This window comes from Bubalus kerabau, chromosome 20 (assembly GCF_029407905.1).
Source record: "Bubalus kerabau isolate K-KA32 ecotype Philippines breed swamp buffalo chromosome 20, PCC_UOA_SB_1v2, whole genome shotgun sequence".
Taxonomy (NCBI): Eukaryota; Metazoa; Chordata; class Mammalia; order Artiodactyla; family Bovidae; genus Bubalus; species Bubalus kerabau.
Genome location: NC_073643.1, coordinates 40,731,638 through 40,745,003, shown reverse-complemented (window position 1 = coordinate 40,745,003; position 13,366 = coordinate 40,731,638). Strand labels below are relative to the sequence as shown.

General features: G+C 40.3%; 1 protein-coding gene across 7 annotated transcripts in view; it reads right to left on the bottom strand.

Moving 5' to 3' along the window:
* Window positions 1–13,366, bottom strand: part of FEZF2 (FEZ family zinc finger 2) — a 141,754-nt gene that overhangs the window by 63,755 nt on the left and 64,633 nt on the right. The window lies entirely within an intron of this gene.

Here is a 13,366-nt window from a genome sequence, read left to right as displayed (position 1 = left end):
ATGGGATTCTCTAGGCAAAGTGCTAATTCCGGGACCTGAGATGTTCGAGGCCACTTTGAACCCCTGTATCTTCGTGTCTGGGGCTTGCCAGGTGGTGCTAGCGGTGAAGTACCCTCCGGCCAACGCAGGAGGCATAAGAGACACTCAGAGGGCGGTTCCTGTTTTGCTGTAAAGGAGTCAAGGTTCGCCCGTGAGTTGTTTGTTTTTCTCCCTTGACCTTGTGCTGCCAAGGGATTGTCTCAGTAGAGCTGTGCTGTTTCAGGGGGCAAAGTAAGCAATCCTGAGTTTACGCTTTTCTTATGTTTTACGAAAACCAGATTTTTTCAAAGCCAGTATTTCATAACTCTCTTAATTAAGCAGCTGACAATTCCTCTTTCACTGTTTATTCCTGAATACTAGCATACAGCACAGTCAAAACCCCTTTCCCTTCAAGGGTGAGTATCACTGTAAGATTGTCTTGTCACTGCTAACTCTGCTGCAGACAGCCTTAGGGCCCGTTGGGGCTGCCAGCGAAAGGGAAGATTCACTTTTCACCAGTTTGATAGAAATTCCATACCAAATTCAGCGATATACCTGACCTATGTTTGTTTAGAAGTCCACTCTATGAATCTTCTTGAAGATTAAGCACTTTTGCAAACCATCAGCTTAACTGTTTGCTGCTGCTGCTAAGTCGCTTCAGTCATGTCTGACTCTGTGCGACCCCATAGACGGCAGCCCACCAGGCTCCCCCATCTCTGGGATTCTCCAGGCAAGCACACTGGAGTGGGTTGCCATTTCCTTCTCCAATACATGAAAGTGAAAAGTGAAAGTGAAGTCGCTCAGTTGTGTCCGACTCTTTGTGACCCCATGGACTGCAGCCTACCAGGCTCCTCCATCCATGGGATTTTCCAGGCAAGAGTACTGGAGGCTTAACTGCCTATTAAAGACTTAAAAGACAAGATTAACTGCCGGGGTCCAGCCCCGGCTGATCCAGGGTATTCGAAGGAGAGACGGCTAGGCGACCTATTCAAAATGTTAATTAGAGATAATAAAAAGGAATAGAATGAGGATAGCTCAGTAGGAAAATTCAGTGGAGAAAAGAAGCTGAGTGGCTTGGTTTACGCAGAAAATCAATATAACCCGTGACACCAGGTTAGCTCTGACCACGGAGGCTGCAGGCGCCCTCTCAAATAGCGGAAGGTGCCCCACCTTAGACACCTTCTCGAGTGGGTCTTAGAAGCCCAGGCAAATAAATGGTCGCAGAGGATATCCACGCTCCAGATGGACACTCAGCTAGAAGTTAAAGGGAAGAATGACATGGGGAGACCAAGCGTTGGTGAGCAAGGCCCATAGCTTTATTTTCAACAGGGGCTTTTATACCCTAAGTTACACATAGAGGACAATAGGGGATGCAAAATCAGCAGTCTTTGATGCTTATCAAAAACCAGGGTTTCTTTCCTGCAGATTTATCGTATACAAATGGTTTAGGTGATTTACATCATCTTCTGGCCAGAGGCCTATTAACATTTTATGACTCTTGACAAGGACTTATCAACAAAGACTTATTTTCTCTAAGAGTAATTATTTTAAGGTTTGGCGCCATCCTCCGAAGATAAGATTACGTTCCTATAGGGTGGATGTGTAATGGGTTTACAAAGGAAAGAATTTACTACCTTAAGGGTCTAAAGTTACTAACACCAGGCCACTACTTATTTTTTCTACATACCAACTATATTAATTAATGCACATTCAAGGATACAATTCAGGGGATGTGAAAACTTGGCAACAAACATTGGCTCATCAATGAAATCTTTTACTAGTTTTATTCTGACAGTTTCTAATTCTCTGAGAGGCTCTAAGCTATTTGAATATCTTAAGCTTCCCGTGCCTCTGGAGGCTGGGAGACTGTAAACAATCGTATGCATAGCTGTAGGTGTCCGGGTAAACTTGTCAGGCGAGTTAGAGAGCCATCTGAGGGGTTTGGATTTAAACACTTCTAATTGCCCAGGAACTTTATTAATTGGAGCTGTAAGTTAACTCTTTGACAGAGAGAGTGAGATGGTGGTGGGGGACAGCCCCCAGTAAAGTCAGAGGTGAGAGCACAAAGCAATAAAGTAGGCAGACTCTGGTTTTTTGGGGGGTAGATGCTCGAGAATATCCGGGGGCACTCCCGAGGCTCGATCCCGCCTTTGCGTATGCCGAGCCCCCTTCCTCATGACCTTTGTCACGAGTGGAATGTCTCTTGCCGGCTCCCGGCAATTAACAATCTCATCATGTGTTAACAAAGTTCAATCAAGTTGCTGTGATACAACCAGAATTATGGCTGACAGATTACACCAGGACATATAGTAACATTTACCCAGAGAGTATAATCTTAGAAGGCTTATCATTCCTTTGAAAACACTTCCCATGTAACTCAACATACCGATAAAAATTAATTATATACTCCTCCTTGAGGTGCCTTAAAGGACCCCTAAAGAACCTCAAAGTTAGCTGGAAGTCAAAAGAAATTTAATTAAAATTTGATATATGGGAAGTTTGTCAAAAGTTTCAAAATACTCGGTCAAATAAGATCATTGGTCACTGTAAGACAATATAGTCTAAAGTCTATGTACACTATGGCACAAGATCTGGTACTCAATTAATACTTAATAAATGGATGACTAAAGGATAAATAAATGTGAGATTAATTAATACTGCTATCACCTATGTCTTCACTAGCAATCTTGTAAAATTTGATGTTGCTGTTCTGTCACTAAGTCAGGTCTGACTCTTTGCAACCCCATGCCAGGCTTCCCTGTCCTTCACTATCTCCCAAAGTTTGCTCAAACTCATATCCATTGAGTCAGTGATGCCATCCAACCATCTCATCCTCTGTTGCCCCCTTCTCTTGCCCTCAATCTTTCCCAGCATCAGAGTCAGCTCTTTGCATCAAGTGGCCCAAGTATTGGAGCTTCAGCTTTAACACCAGTCCTTTCAATGAATTTTCAGCACTGATTTCCTTTAGGATTGACTGGTTTGATCTCCATGCTGTCCAAGGGACTCATAAAATAATGAAGCCCAAATTTCTCCAAGTTGCTCCTCCCAATGTGGATCTTTGCTTAGTGGTTGAAGATTTTGGAGGAAATCTGAAATGCTCATAACTATAGGTTCAAAGGAACCTCCTCTGAAAATACATATTATCTCCTCTTGCTAGATTAACCTCCTTCAAGTTATAGCATTTTAATGCAGTGCTGGCTGCATGGAACCTTCCCAGAAGTTAAAATTTCTGAAGCAGTTCTTATGCTGGCAACAAAGGAGAAATCCTTAATTGGTACAACACAGACAACTATTTTCTGACAAGGAGGCACATTTCAAACCTGTATGTCAGGAGGACATTACTGAACTGGAATGCTAAAGCTGATGGTGATCTCCTTAGGAAACTGTTCTCAGCCTTAGGAATGACTGCCCTTTTGAAGTAAAAAGACCAACATCTGACATCATTTGCAATCCCAACATTCCATGCTATGAGTCACAACAAGATTGATTTCTAGTCCAATGTTTGTCTTTTTTTCTATTATAAATTTTACAAATGCAGAAAACTTGAAAGAAGAAAACAAAATCACTCACCATTCAAAGAAAGTCAGCATTAAAATCTGGAGTATTTCTCTCCTATCATTTTTCTATGTGTATTTTAGCATAATTATGTTTGTGTATTACATGGAAAGATTTTACATCCTGTTTTTTTTCCAATTTAACTTGATAATATAGCATTTCTTCATATTTTCTGAAAATTATCCACATATATTAGCAAAATCAATTTATCTAATTTTAATCTAATCTCAGCCTGATCTACATAAAACTCCTTTTTTACTCAAAACGTATATCCTACATTCCTACTATATACTGAAAACTTTCCCCTTTCTTTTTAGTAGCTTTAACTACACATTTAGCTTAGAATCCTCAACTCTAAAACGTCTTAATTTTTAGTGAAAACCAACAAGCAAGTGATTGTGAATTGTCTGTCATACCAGCATTTTCTGACTGGAAACTTATACTTTAGTTTTCCTCTCCTATGAAGGCAAAGGTTAGTACACTCAGATTTGCCCAGTAACCAATGTTCTAATATTTTATCCTATTTGAAATGACCCAGATAGTCAATGAATTCTTGCCATTTAACTTAATTCAGTTTCAATGTACCAAAATCTGGAGAGGCTATTTTTGATAGACTTAATGTTTCATTGTATCTAGTTACTGATATTTTCTTGCTGACAAGTTTGCAACAGATATAAGGTCTTACTTGATTTCTAACAAACCTAGGTACAACAGTACTGTTACATTTAGCAAAACAACAAACTCAAGCTAGCTTCAATATGAGATATCAATTCAGTACTCAGTATTTCCCACATCACGAGGATTTGAAATTCATTTTGGCCTATGTTCTAAATATTATCAAGCATTTAATTTGCAAGTGCTTACTTTTGAGTCAGTTAATATAGCTCATTTGCAAATTAACTCAGAAGTATTATAACCAAAAATGATCCATTTCTTGAATGTACCTCAAGGGACTGCATTCAGGAAACAAATTTGAGTTTCCATAGCATGCACACTAACAAACAAGACAATACAAACACACAAAGAACAAAATCTAATTCCTGCAGGACAAAAACAAAAGGGTGAAGATCAACAACTCCCTCAAATTTTTTCAAAGATTCCTCTTAGTAATAATAAACGATGTGCAAATGGAAAGACAGGAAATCATGACCACATGTGTCATGGCAATTCACCTGACAAACACAAAACCAGAAATAACAGCTGGAATAAGTCAGATTTACTGAGTTAACTCCATGCTTTCTTCTATAAATATTTTTATTTTCTCAGTATCAGAATTCTGAAAAAAGTATTTCATCAAGTCACCTTTCTCAAACTGCATATGCAAAAAGAGCCAGTTTTGGAATTTCAGAAGTTTCATCTTAACCAAAGTTCATCTCCCCTCCTCCAGAGTCTAAAGAGTGGCCACACAGTGTAAAGAAATCTTTTTTCTTATACCCTAAGGGAACTATAAGATGAAACAGAACTCTGATTATCACAGCAGGTGTTATCAAACAACAACAAAAAAAAATGCAAGGCAAAATGGTCTCCATGATACCTCAGTTGGTTAAGAATCCGCCTGCAATGCAGGAAACCTGGGTTCGATTCCCAAAAGGGACAGGCTACCCACTCCAGTATCCTTGGGCTTCCCTGCTGGCTCAGCTGGTGAAGAATCCCACCTGCAATTTGAAGACCTGGGTCCAATCCCTGGGTTGGGAAGATCCCCTGGAGAAGGGAAAGGCTACCCACTCCAGTATTCTGGCCTAGAGAATTCCATGGACTGTACAGTCCATGGGCTCACAAAGAGTCGGACACGACTGAGCAACTTTCACCAAAACAGTCTCTCAGGGTCACAGTTCCCTAGAATCAGAAAGGGAGATACCCACACACTGTAAAGAGAAAATGCCAATCAGTGTTCCACCACAGACAAAACCCAATGCAGTAGGGAAGGATACCTGGTGTCGTCACATGCCAGCTCCATTATTCACAGACAGCTCAGCTGGCCAGCGCAAATACTGATTCACACACATACGACAAATAACAAACATGGTCCCACACACAAAAGGACAAACTGGAGGGCTTACTCCAAAGCGACACACACACAAACACCAACAACACACGACCTACAGTCACAGAGACAGAAAATCACAGAAGGTGTAGTCTAAAACTCACTTCCACTCCTAGACAGAGGCCTCCAAGCAGAGAGGCCCAGCTCTCAAAAGAGAATGAGCCTAAAGTGGCTCACTTCCTGCAAGGGAAGCAGCCCAAATGGGGGTGACGGCATTCCTAGCCCGCACAAGCTTGACTGACACCAAATATGGACCACAGTTCTGGCCCTTTCTCTGCCCCAAATAGCCTTGTGCCTTGGGGTGGCCGGCACCTGTCAGGGAGAGTCCTTCCTGGTCCTCTGGAGCAAAATGAACTCTGGCAGCTGCTGGGAACTTGGGAAGGGGCAGCCCCTGGCTGGAATCAACCTGCCATGGACACAGATCTCCTGGCTGGCTCGCCTGCTTGGTTACATTACCATTGTGGATTAAATACTAACATGTGAAAAAGCCTATTTTCAAAGACAAAGCAAAGCAAAAATGATCCCAAATGAACACACTGGGATATCTGTGCCAGGTTTTGGAATGGACTTTTACGGAACACCTTGTTTATGAAAATAAGCTTTGCTTGTATTAAAAATTTTCAAGACGTTAAATATGTAACAGTTTTCCCAGTGGCAGATGGCTTGAATTGATATTGGTAAATAACTGTACATAAAATAAAACTACACTGAATTACATGTTAGCAAAAATGGCAAAATAAAATACAGGCAATAAACTACTGCACAGGTGTATGCCATATTACCAGCTGAAAAAAAATCTCACAATTACAGGCCTCCACTATTTATTTCATTTGTGTGCAATTACATTTTATACATGTTTGTTTAGTAATATCGATCCAAGACATCATTTTGAGAAATATAATTAACTGGACGGTAGAACAGAATGTGTGTGTGTTTTCCTGTTTTTGTATTTCTGTATTTCAAACAAGTTGGTCTTTGTTAGTTGTGTTTAACTGCCATCTAGAGTTAAAATGAATCCATTTCCTTTCCCCTCTAGTACTCTTCAAAATGTTAGGCATATGAGCCAACATGTTTAATCCCTTCTTCATAACAAATATTCTTCAAACAACAAAACTGGAAAAGGATGACTATCCAACTTTTCAAAGCACTAGTAAATTTCTACTAGCTGCAAATATTTTAAGTAAAAAGTGAGGCTCACATTTAATCTAATTAAAACATTATTTCTGAATGTATAAACAAATCAATGACCAACTAATACACATTTAGACTTGGGGAAATACAATAAAAACTTAAAACTAACTTTCTATTTCTATATACACAGCCTATTTGTATTTTTTTCAGAGTCTGAAAAAAGCACTCATATATAAAGATATTACAGAATTATTCCATTTTTATATCTGAAAAATTTGATTATGAAAATCAGCCAAATTCCAAGTGTATATTTAACTAATTAACATTTTTAATATTCTTATGTTAAAAGTGGCATCCAGGGACTTCCCCGGTGGTCCAGTGGTTAAGACTTCTCGTTTCCAAGGCAGGGGTGTAGATTTGATCCCTGGTCAGGGAACTAAGATCCCACAGGCTGCATAACACAGCCAAAAAAATTAAAAATGGCATCTGTATTCAAATTGAGGAGAAGGTTTGCAAGAATAAATTGTCAGTAAACTGCTCAGCTTTCAGCTTAAGAAAAACATGATTGAAAAGCAGTACCATCTAACCTGGCATCTAAGCAAGAAAGAAGAACAAACAAAACCCAAAGTTGGTAGAATGAAAGAAATCATGAAGATCAGAGTAGAAATCAATGAAAGAGAAATGAAGGAAAAAATAGAAAAGACCAACAAAACTAAAAGCTGGTTCTTTGAAAAGATAAGAATTGATAAACCTTCAGCCAAACTCAGCAGGAAAAAAAGGGAGAAGGCTCAAATCAATAAAATTAGAAGCGAAAAAGAAGTTGCAACTGATGCCACAGAAATACAAAGGATCATGAGACCACTTCAAGCAACCACATGCTAATAAAATGGACAACCGGGAAGAAATGAACAGGTTCTTAGAAAGGTACAATCTTCCAAGACTGAACTAGGAAGAAATAGAAGCTGTGAACAGACCAATCACAAGTACTCAAATCGAAACTAGTTTAAAAACTTCCAACCAGCAGAAGTCTAGGACCAGAGGGCTTCACAGAAGAATCCTACTAAACATTTAAGGAAGAGTTAACACCTATCCTTCTGAACATCTTCTAAAACTTTGCAGAGGAAGGAACACTCCCAAGCTCATTCTATGAGGCCACCATCACCCTGATACCAAAACCAGACAAAGATACCACACACCAAACAAGAAAATTACAGGCAGTATCACCGATGAACATAGATGCAAAATCCTCAACAAAACACTAGCAAACCAAATCCAACAATATATTAAAAGGATCATACACCATGATCAAGTGGGATTTATCCCAAGGATGTAAGGATTCTTCAATATATGCAAATAAATGTGATATGGGTGTTTTCTTTTTTTTAATCTATACCAAACACATTAAACCACAACAACTTCTTTGACAATATTTTTACAAATCATTAGGTCCTGAAACTAAGAAGTTGCAATGCAGTAAAAATGCCAGTTTTGTTCTTTCAAAAGGAAAGTCCATAAAGTTTTCAAGTAGATACATATACCAAACAATAATGATGAAAAACCAGATGGAGCAAATAGCCTTGAATCGTCTGGATTAACACAATGGCACTGCATTACAAAAAAGTGGACTATCTCAATAAGTAGTCAAGCATGCATTTAAGAAAGTTTTCAACTGCTTAATCAATAGTGGACTAATGATAAAGCTGTTACAGAATTTATAAGAGCAAAATGGAGGGGGGTGGAGATGGAGAAAATAACAGGCAGAAAGGCTCTGAAAGAGAAAATTCTTACTTCAAGAAAAACCCGAGTTAAACAGTTTTGGTGAAACTTGTGAATGAATTAAAAGCCCCTAAGAAATCAAGGAGACAGGACTGAAGTGAGGTGATAAGAAGGCCTTTATAAGTTGTACACAGCTCTGAGCGCACTGCTTTAAGGCAGAAGGATCACATGAGCTTTGAATTACTAAAACTTGGGAAGTAACAAGTATATATTTCTATGTACACAATGTACAAATAATTTGCTATGAATTTTCATGTGTGCTGTCAACTTTAAAATTCGAATACTTCCTCAAGTGAATTTTTGAACTAGTGAGGTTTTTTAATTTGACACCCCCCAACCCACTCCAGTATTCTTGACTAAAGAATCCCATGGACAGAAGAGCCTGGCGGGCTACAGTCCGTGGGGTCAAAAGAGTCGGACACGACTGAGCGACTAGCACTGACATAGAGAATAAACCCAAATGAAATCTAGAAAGATGGCCTTTGTACAAACCATAACAGGAGTTACTGTTAGTAACTTGGAGTCCTTGAAATTGTCAAGGATTCCACAATTCTTTCAATTATTTCTTACTTTACAGCTTGTCCTTCCTTTCTCATCATCAAGCCTTCCTCTTTTCTCCTCATTTCTATTTTCCACTCATTAGTCTCAGCTACAAAACACTCCTTCTCTTTATTAATGTCAATCCTCTATTTTCATATTCTCTGGTACCAGAAATGAAACCTTTAAAATTGGGGGGAAAAAGGGGAAAACACTCTTCTCAATGCTTCCTTTCTATAGGCCCTCATTCCAGGTGTGTTCTCAAGCACACACTCCCGTGCCCACTGAGACCTTCACATGGAACACTTCACAGCCCACTCACCCCATACACCCAAATCACAAAAACAGACCTCCAAACTCCGTCCACTTGCAAAGTCTCCAAACCCCACCCACTTTCAAACTCCACCTCAGTCTTCCAAAATGCCATCTAGACTATCCCAAGTCAAACTCATCTCTCCTGCCCTTTCTAGTTCTCTCAATATCTGAATGATATATTTTAATTACACAGTCTCAAGACAATATACATAACTACTTAGAATACTAACATCAAACAAGCTGGTGTCCATTTACTAGCAGTGGGCTCTTAAGTCATTTAAATCAGTCAAAACTAAGTCTTGGTTTTCTCAGCTATGAACACGGGGAAAATAAGAGTTTGGCACTGCTGCTCATGGGGCAGTTACGAGGATTAGAAGAGTAATTCATGCGAAGAGCTTACCACGGAACATGCAGTCAATAGGTAGTAGCCATTTTTATTCTGTTAATCATCATCCTGTAGCTTCACATATGCCTTAACAGCCCAGCCAGACTCTAGGCTCTTACAGATGCTTAATAAATACATCTTTATAACTAAATCACATGTGTTAGTCACTCAGCTGTGTGCGACTCTTTCTGACCCTACGGACTGTAAACCTGTCAGGCTCCTCTCTCCATGAAATTCCCCATGGACATGAAGGGCTAAGGGGATAATTATGGTATACTAATGCAAAGAACTAGTCTAGGGTTAGGAAGCAATAACCACCGCAGATTTAAAGAAGGCCTCATTACGGACCAAGTGATACTTAGTAGGTTACCATAATTTTTATGGTATGCCATGAATACCTCCGGAGAAGGTGATGGCACCCCACTCCAGTACTCTTGCCTGGAAAATCCCATGGATGGAGGAGCCTGGTAGGCTGCAGTCCATGGGGTCGCTAAGAGTCGGACATGACTGAGCGACTTCACATTCACTTTTCACTTTCTTGCACTGGAGAAGGAAACGGCAACCCACTCCAGTGTTCTTGCCTGGAGAATCCCAGGGACGGGGGAGCCTGGTGGGCTGCCATCTATGGGGTTGCACAGAGTCGGACACAACTGAAGCGACTTAGCAGCAGCAGCAGCATGAATACCTCACTCCAGAAAGTATCTAAACTTACATAGTGAATACAGAAGCTGTATGTTAATAGCTAGCCTGTGAAATGCCAGAGATTCTTCTCCCCAGCCAGGCATCTCACAGGATCAATCATGGGTTACATCAGGAGGAGGGGACCTATCATAGCAGATCTTTAGGCAGAGAGTAAATACTGGAAAATAAATTATCTCTAAGTGTCTGTGAGGTAGCCCTACTTATATTCTCTTAAAAATTGCAAGAAAATTTCCAAAGCATTCCATAGTTCACTGCCAAGGCAGGAAATAACTGAAAGAAACTGGGTTCAAAGGTCAAAGACCTGGATTTGACCCAGTTGTGTCAAACTATGCAAGTTTACATGAAGAAGAGAGGTGCGAAGTTTGTTTTAAGCAACATACCAATGCTTTAATGTGCTGTCTCCCAGCTCTCTACTTCATGCAATGCATTACCAATTTAAGAAAAATCCTTGTTAACTTTAATAAAAGATAAACAAGAATGCCTTGTCACCATGCAATAACTTTATTCTATTTCTACAACACAAGACCATTTAGAAGTCTATTTTTGAATCTTTATTAAGTAAAGCTAAAGGTGTATACTGTCATCCTGCTTATTTAACTTATATGCAGAGTGCATCATGTGAAATGCTGGACTGGAGGAAGCATAGGATGGAATACAGATTGCTGGGAGAAATATCAATAACCTCAGATATGCAGATGACACCACCCTTATGGCAAAAAGTAAAGAAGAACTAAAGAGCCTCTTGATGAAAGTGAAAGAGGAGCGTGAAAAAGCTGGCTTAAAACTCAACATTCAAAAAACTAAGATCATGGTATCCAGTCCCATCACTTCAAGGCAAATAGATGGGAAAACAATGGCAGCAGTGACAGACTATTTTCTTGGGCTCCAAAATCACTGCAGATGGCAACTGCAGCCATGAAATTAAAAGAAGCTTCCTCCTTGGAAGAAAAGCTATAAGCAATCTAGACAGCATATTAAAAAGCAGAGGCATTACTTTACTGACAAAGATACATCTACTCAAAGCTATGGCTTTTCCAGCAGTCATGTATGAATGTTAGAGTTGGACCATAAAGAAGGTGAGTGTGAAAGAATTGATACTTATGAACTGTGGTGTTGGAGAAGACTTTTGAGAGTCCCTTGGACTACAAGGAGATCCAACCAGTCAATCCTAAAGGAAATCAATCCTGAATATTCGTTGGAAGGACTAATGCTGAAGCTCCAATACTTTGGCCACCTGATGTGAAGAGCTGACTCATTAGCAAAGATCCTGGTGCTGGGAAGATTGAAGGCAGGAGGAGAAGGGGACGATGGAGGATGAGATGTTTGGATGGCATCACCAACTTGATGGACATGAATTTGAGCAAGCTCCACGAGTTGGTGATGGACAGGAAAGCCTAGCATACTGCAGTCCATGGAGTCCCAAACAGTCAAACATGACTGAGCGACTGAACTGAAGTGAAGTAAAGCTAAAGTCCTAGCAACTGAAGACACAGCTCTCTTACATTATGATGAAATTTCAACAGGGGAGTTATTTAACCCATTCATTCAAAAATATTTACTGAGCACCTATAGTCAGGCAGTTTCAACAGCTCAGCAAATAAAAAGAGACAATTAAAAGGAAGTTCAAATTCTAGTTGGAGGTGCCTCCTAAACAAATGAACAAGTGATTAGAAAATATGTGGAATGATACTGTGTTCTGGAGAGAAGTAAAGCAGGAGAAGGAGCATGAAGAGTGAAGACTCAGACTTGCGATCCTCTACTGGAGCTTCAGGACGAAGCAGCACTGAAAGATAAGAACTGAGTCTATGTCAGTATCTGGGAAAAGGGCTTTCCAAGCAAAGAAAACACAGAAGTGCAGTAGTCCTCAAGCAGGAGATAAATTTGATGTAGATATTCTGGAAGAAAAATACAAAATTTAAACACCTAGAATGGAGTCCTAGCTCTTTGCCCTTTACCAACTCAGTAACCTTCAAAAAGAAAACATTATCTCTCCTGAACCTCAGTATTTTACTCTGTAATTAAGGATACTACCATGTAACTTACAAAGTTCTTTCAATGGGAATGTTTAAGAATGTACTTTACAACACCGAAGGATTATTCTCCAATGTTTTTGTCCAGAGGGCTGTGGGAAATCTAACGGAGGCTCTGATGGCTTCCAGCTACCACTTAAATCAATGATCAAGTTTGTTTCCTTGTCTGTCAAATGAGAAGAATAGCATCTATCTCACCAGGCCTTGTGGGGATTCAGTGAATGAGATCATCCACAGAAATACAGGGACTGATACGCATATTTCTCAACAAGTGAAAAAATCAGCATTATTATCCCTATGGGGGCTGCCCTACAAGCAGGAAGAGCTCTGCTGTCCGGCTCAGCATCAGACGCCCAGGGTGAAGCTCTCTGAAGCTGTTCCTTGGGCATTTGTGGACCTGACTGTGCTTACGTGGTTAGTCACTTCAGTCGAGTCTGACTTGGAACCCCACAGACTGTAGCCCACCAGGCTCCTCTGTCCATGGGATTCTCCAGGCAAGAATACTGGAGTGGGCCACCATTTCCATCTCCAGGGGATCTTCCCAACCCACGGACCAAACCCCCTTTCCTAGTCTCCTGCTTTGGCAGGCGAGGTCTTACCACTAGCGCCACCTGGGAAATCCTGATTGTAAAGTCTGTTTTAAGCACTTTGCAGGACTCTTAAGTGTTTTCCCCCCCTCCACATTCTACTGTGATGTTCTGGCTTCTAAGAAACCATTTTCAGTCTCTAAAGTATTTTCAATACATGCAGGTACGCTTACAAGAGGCTTGAAATTAAGCTACCACCGAAGTGATTTTCCACCTAGTTTGTGACTTCACAGTCCTTCTTCGGAGCCGCCTTACTTCACTAGCGTTTGGTGCTAGATGCGCTCCT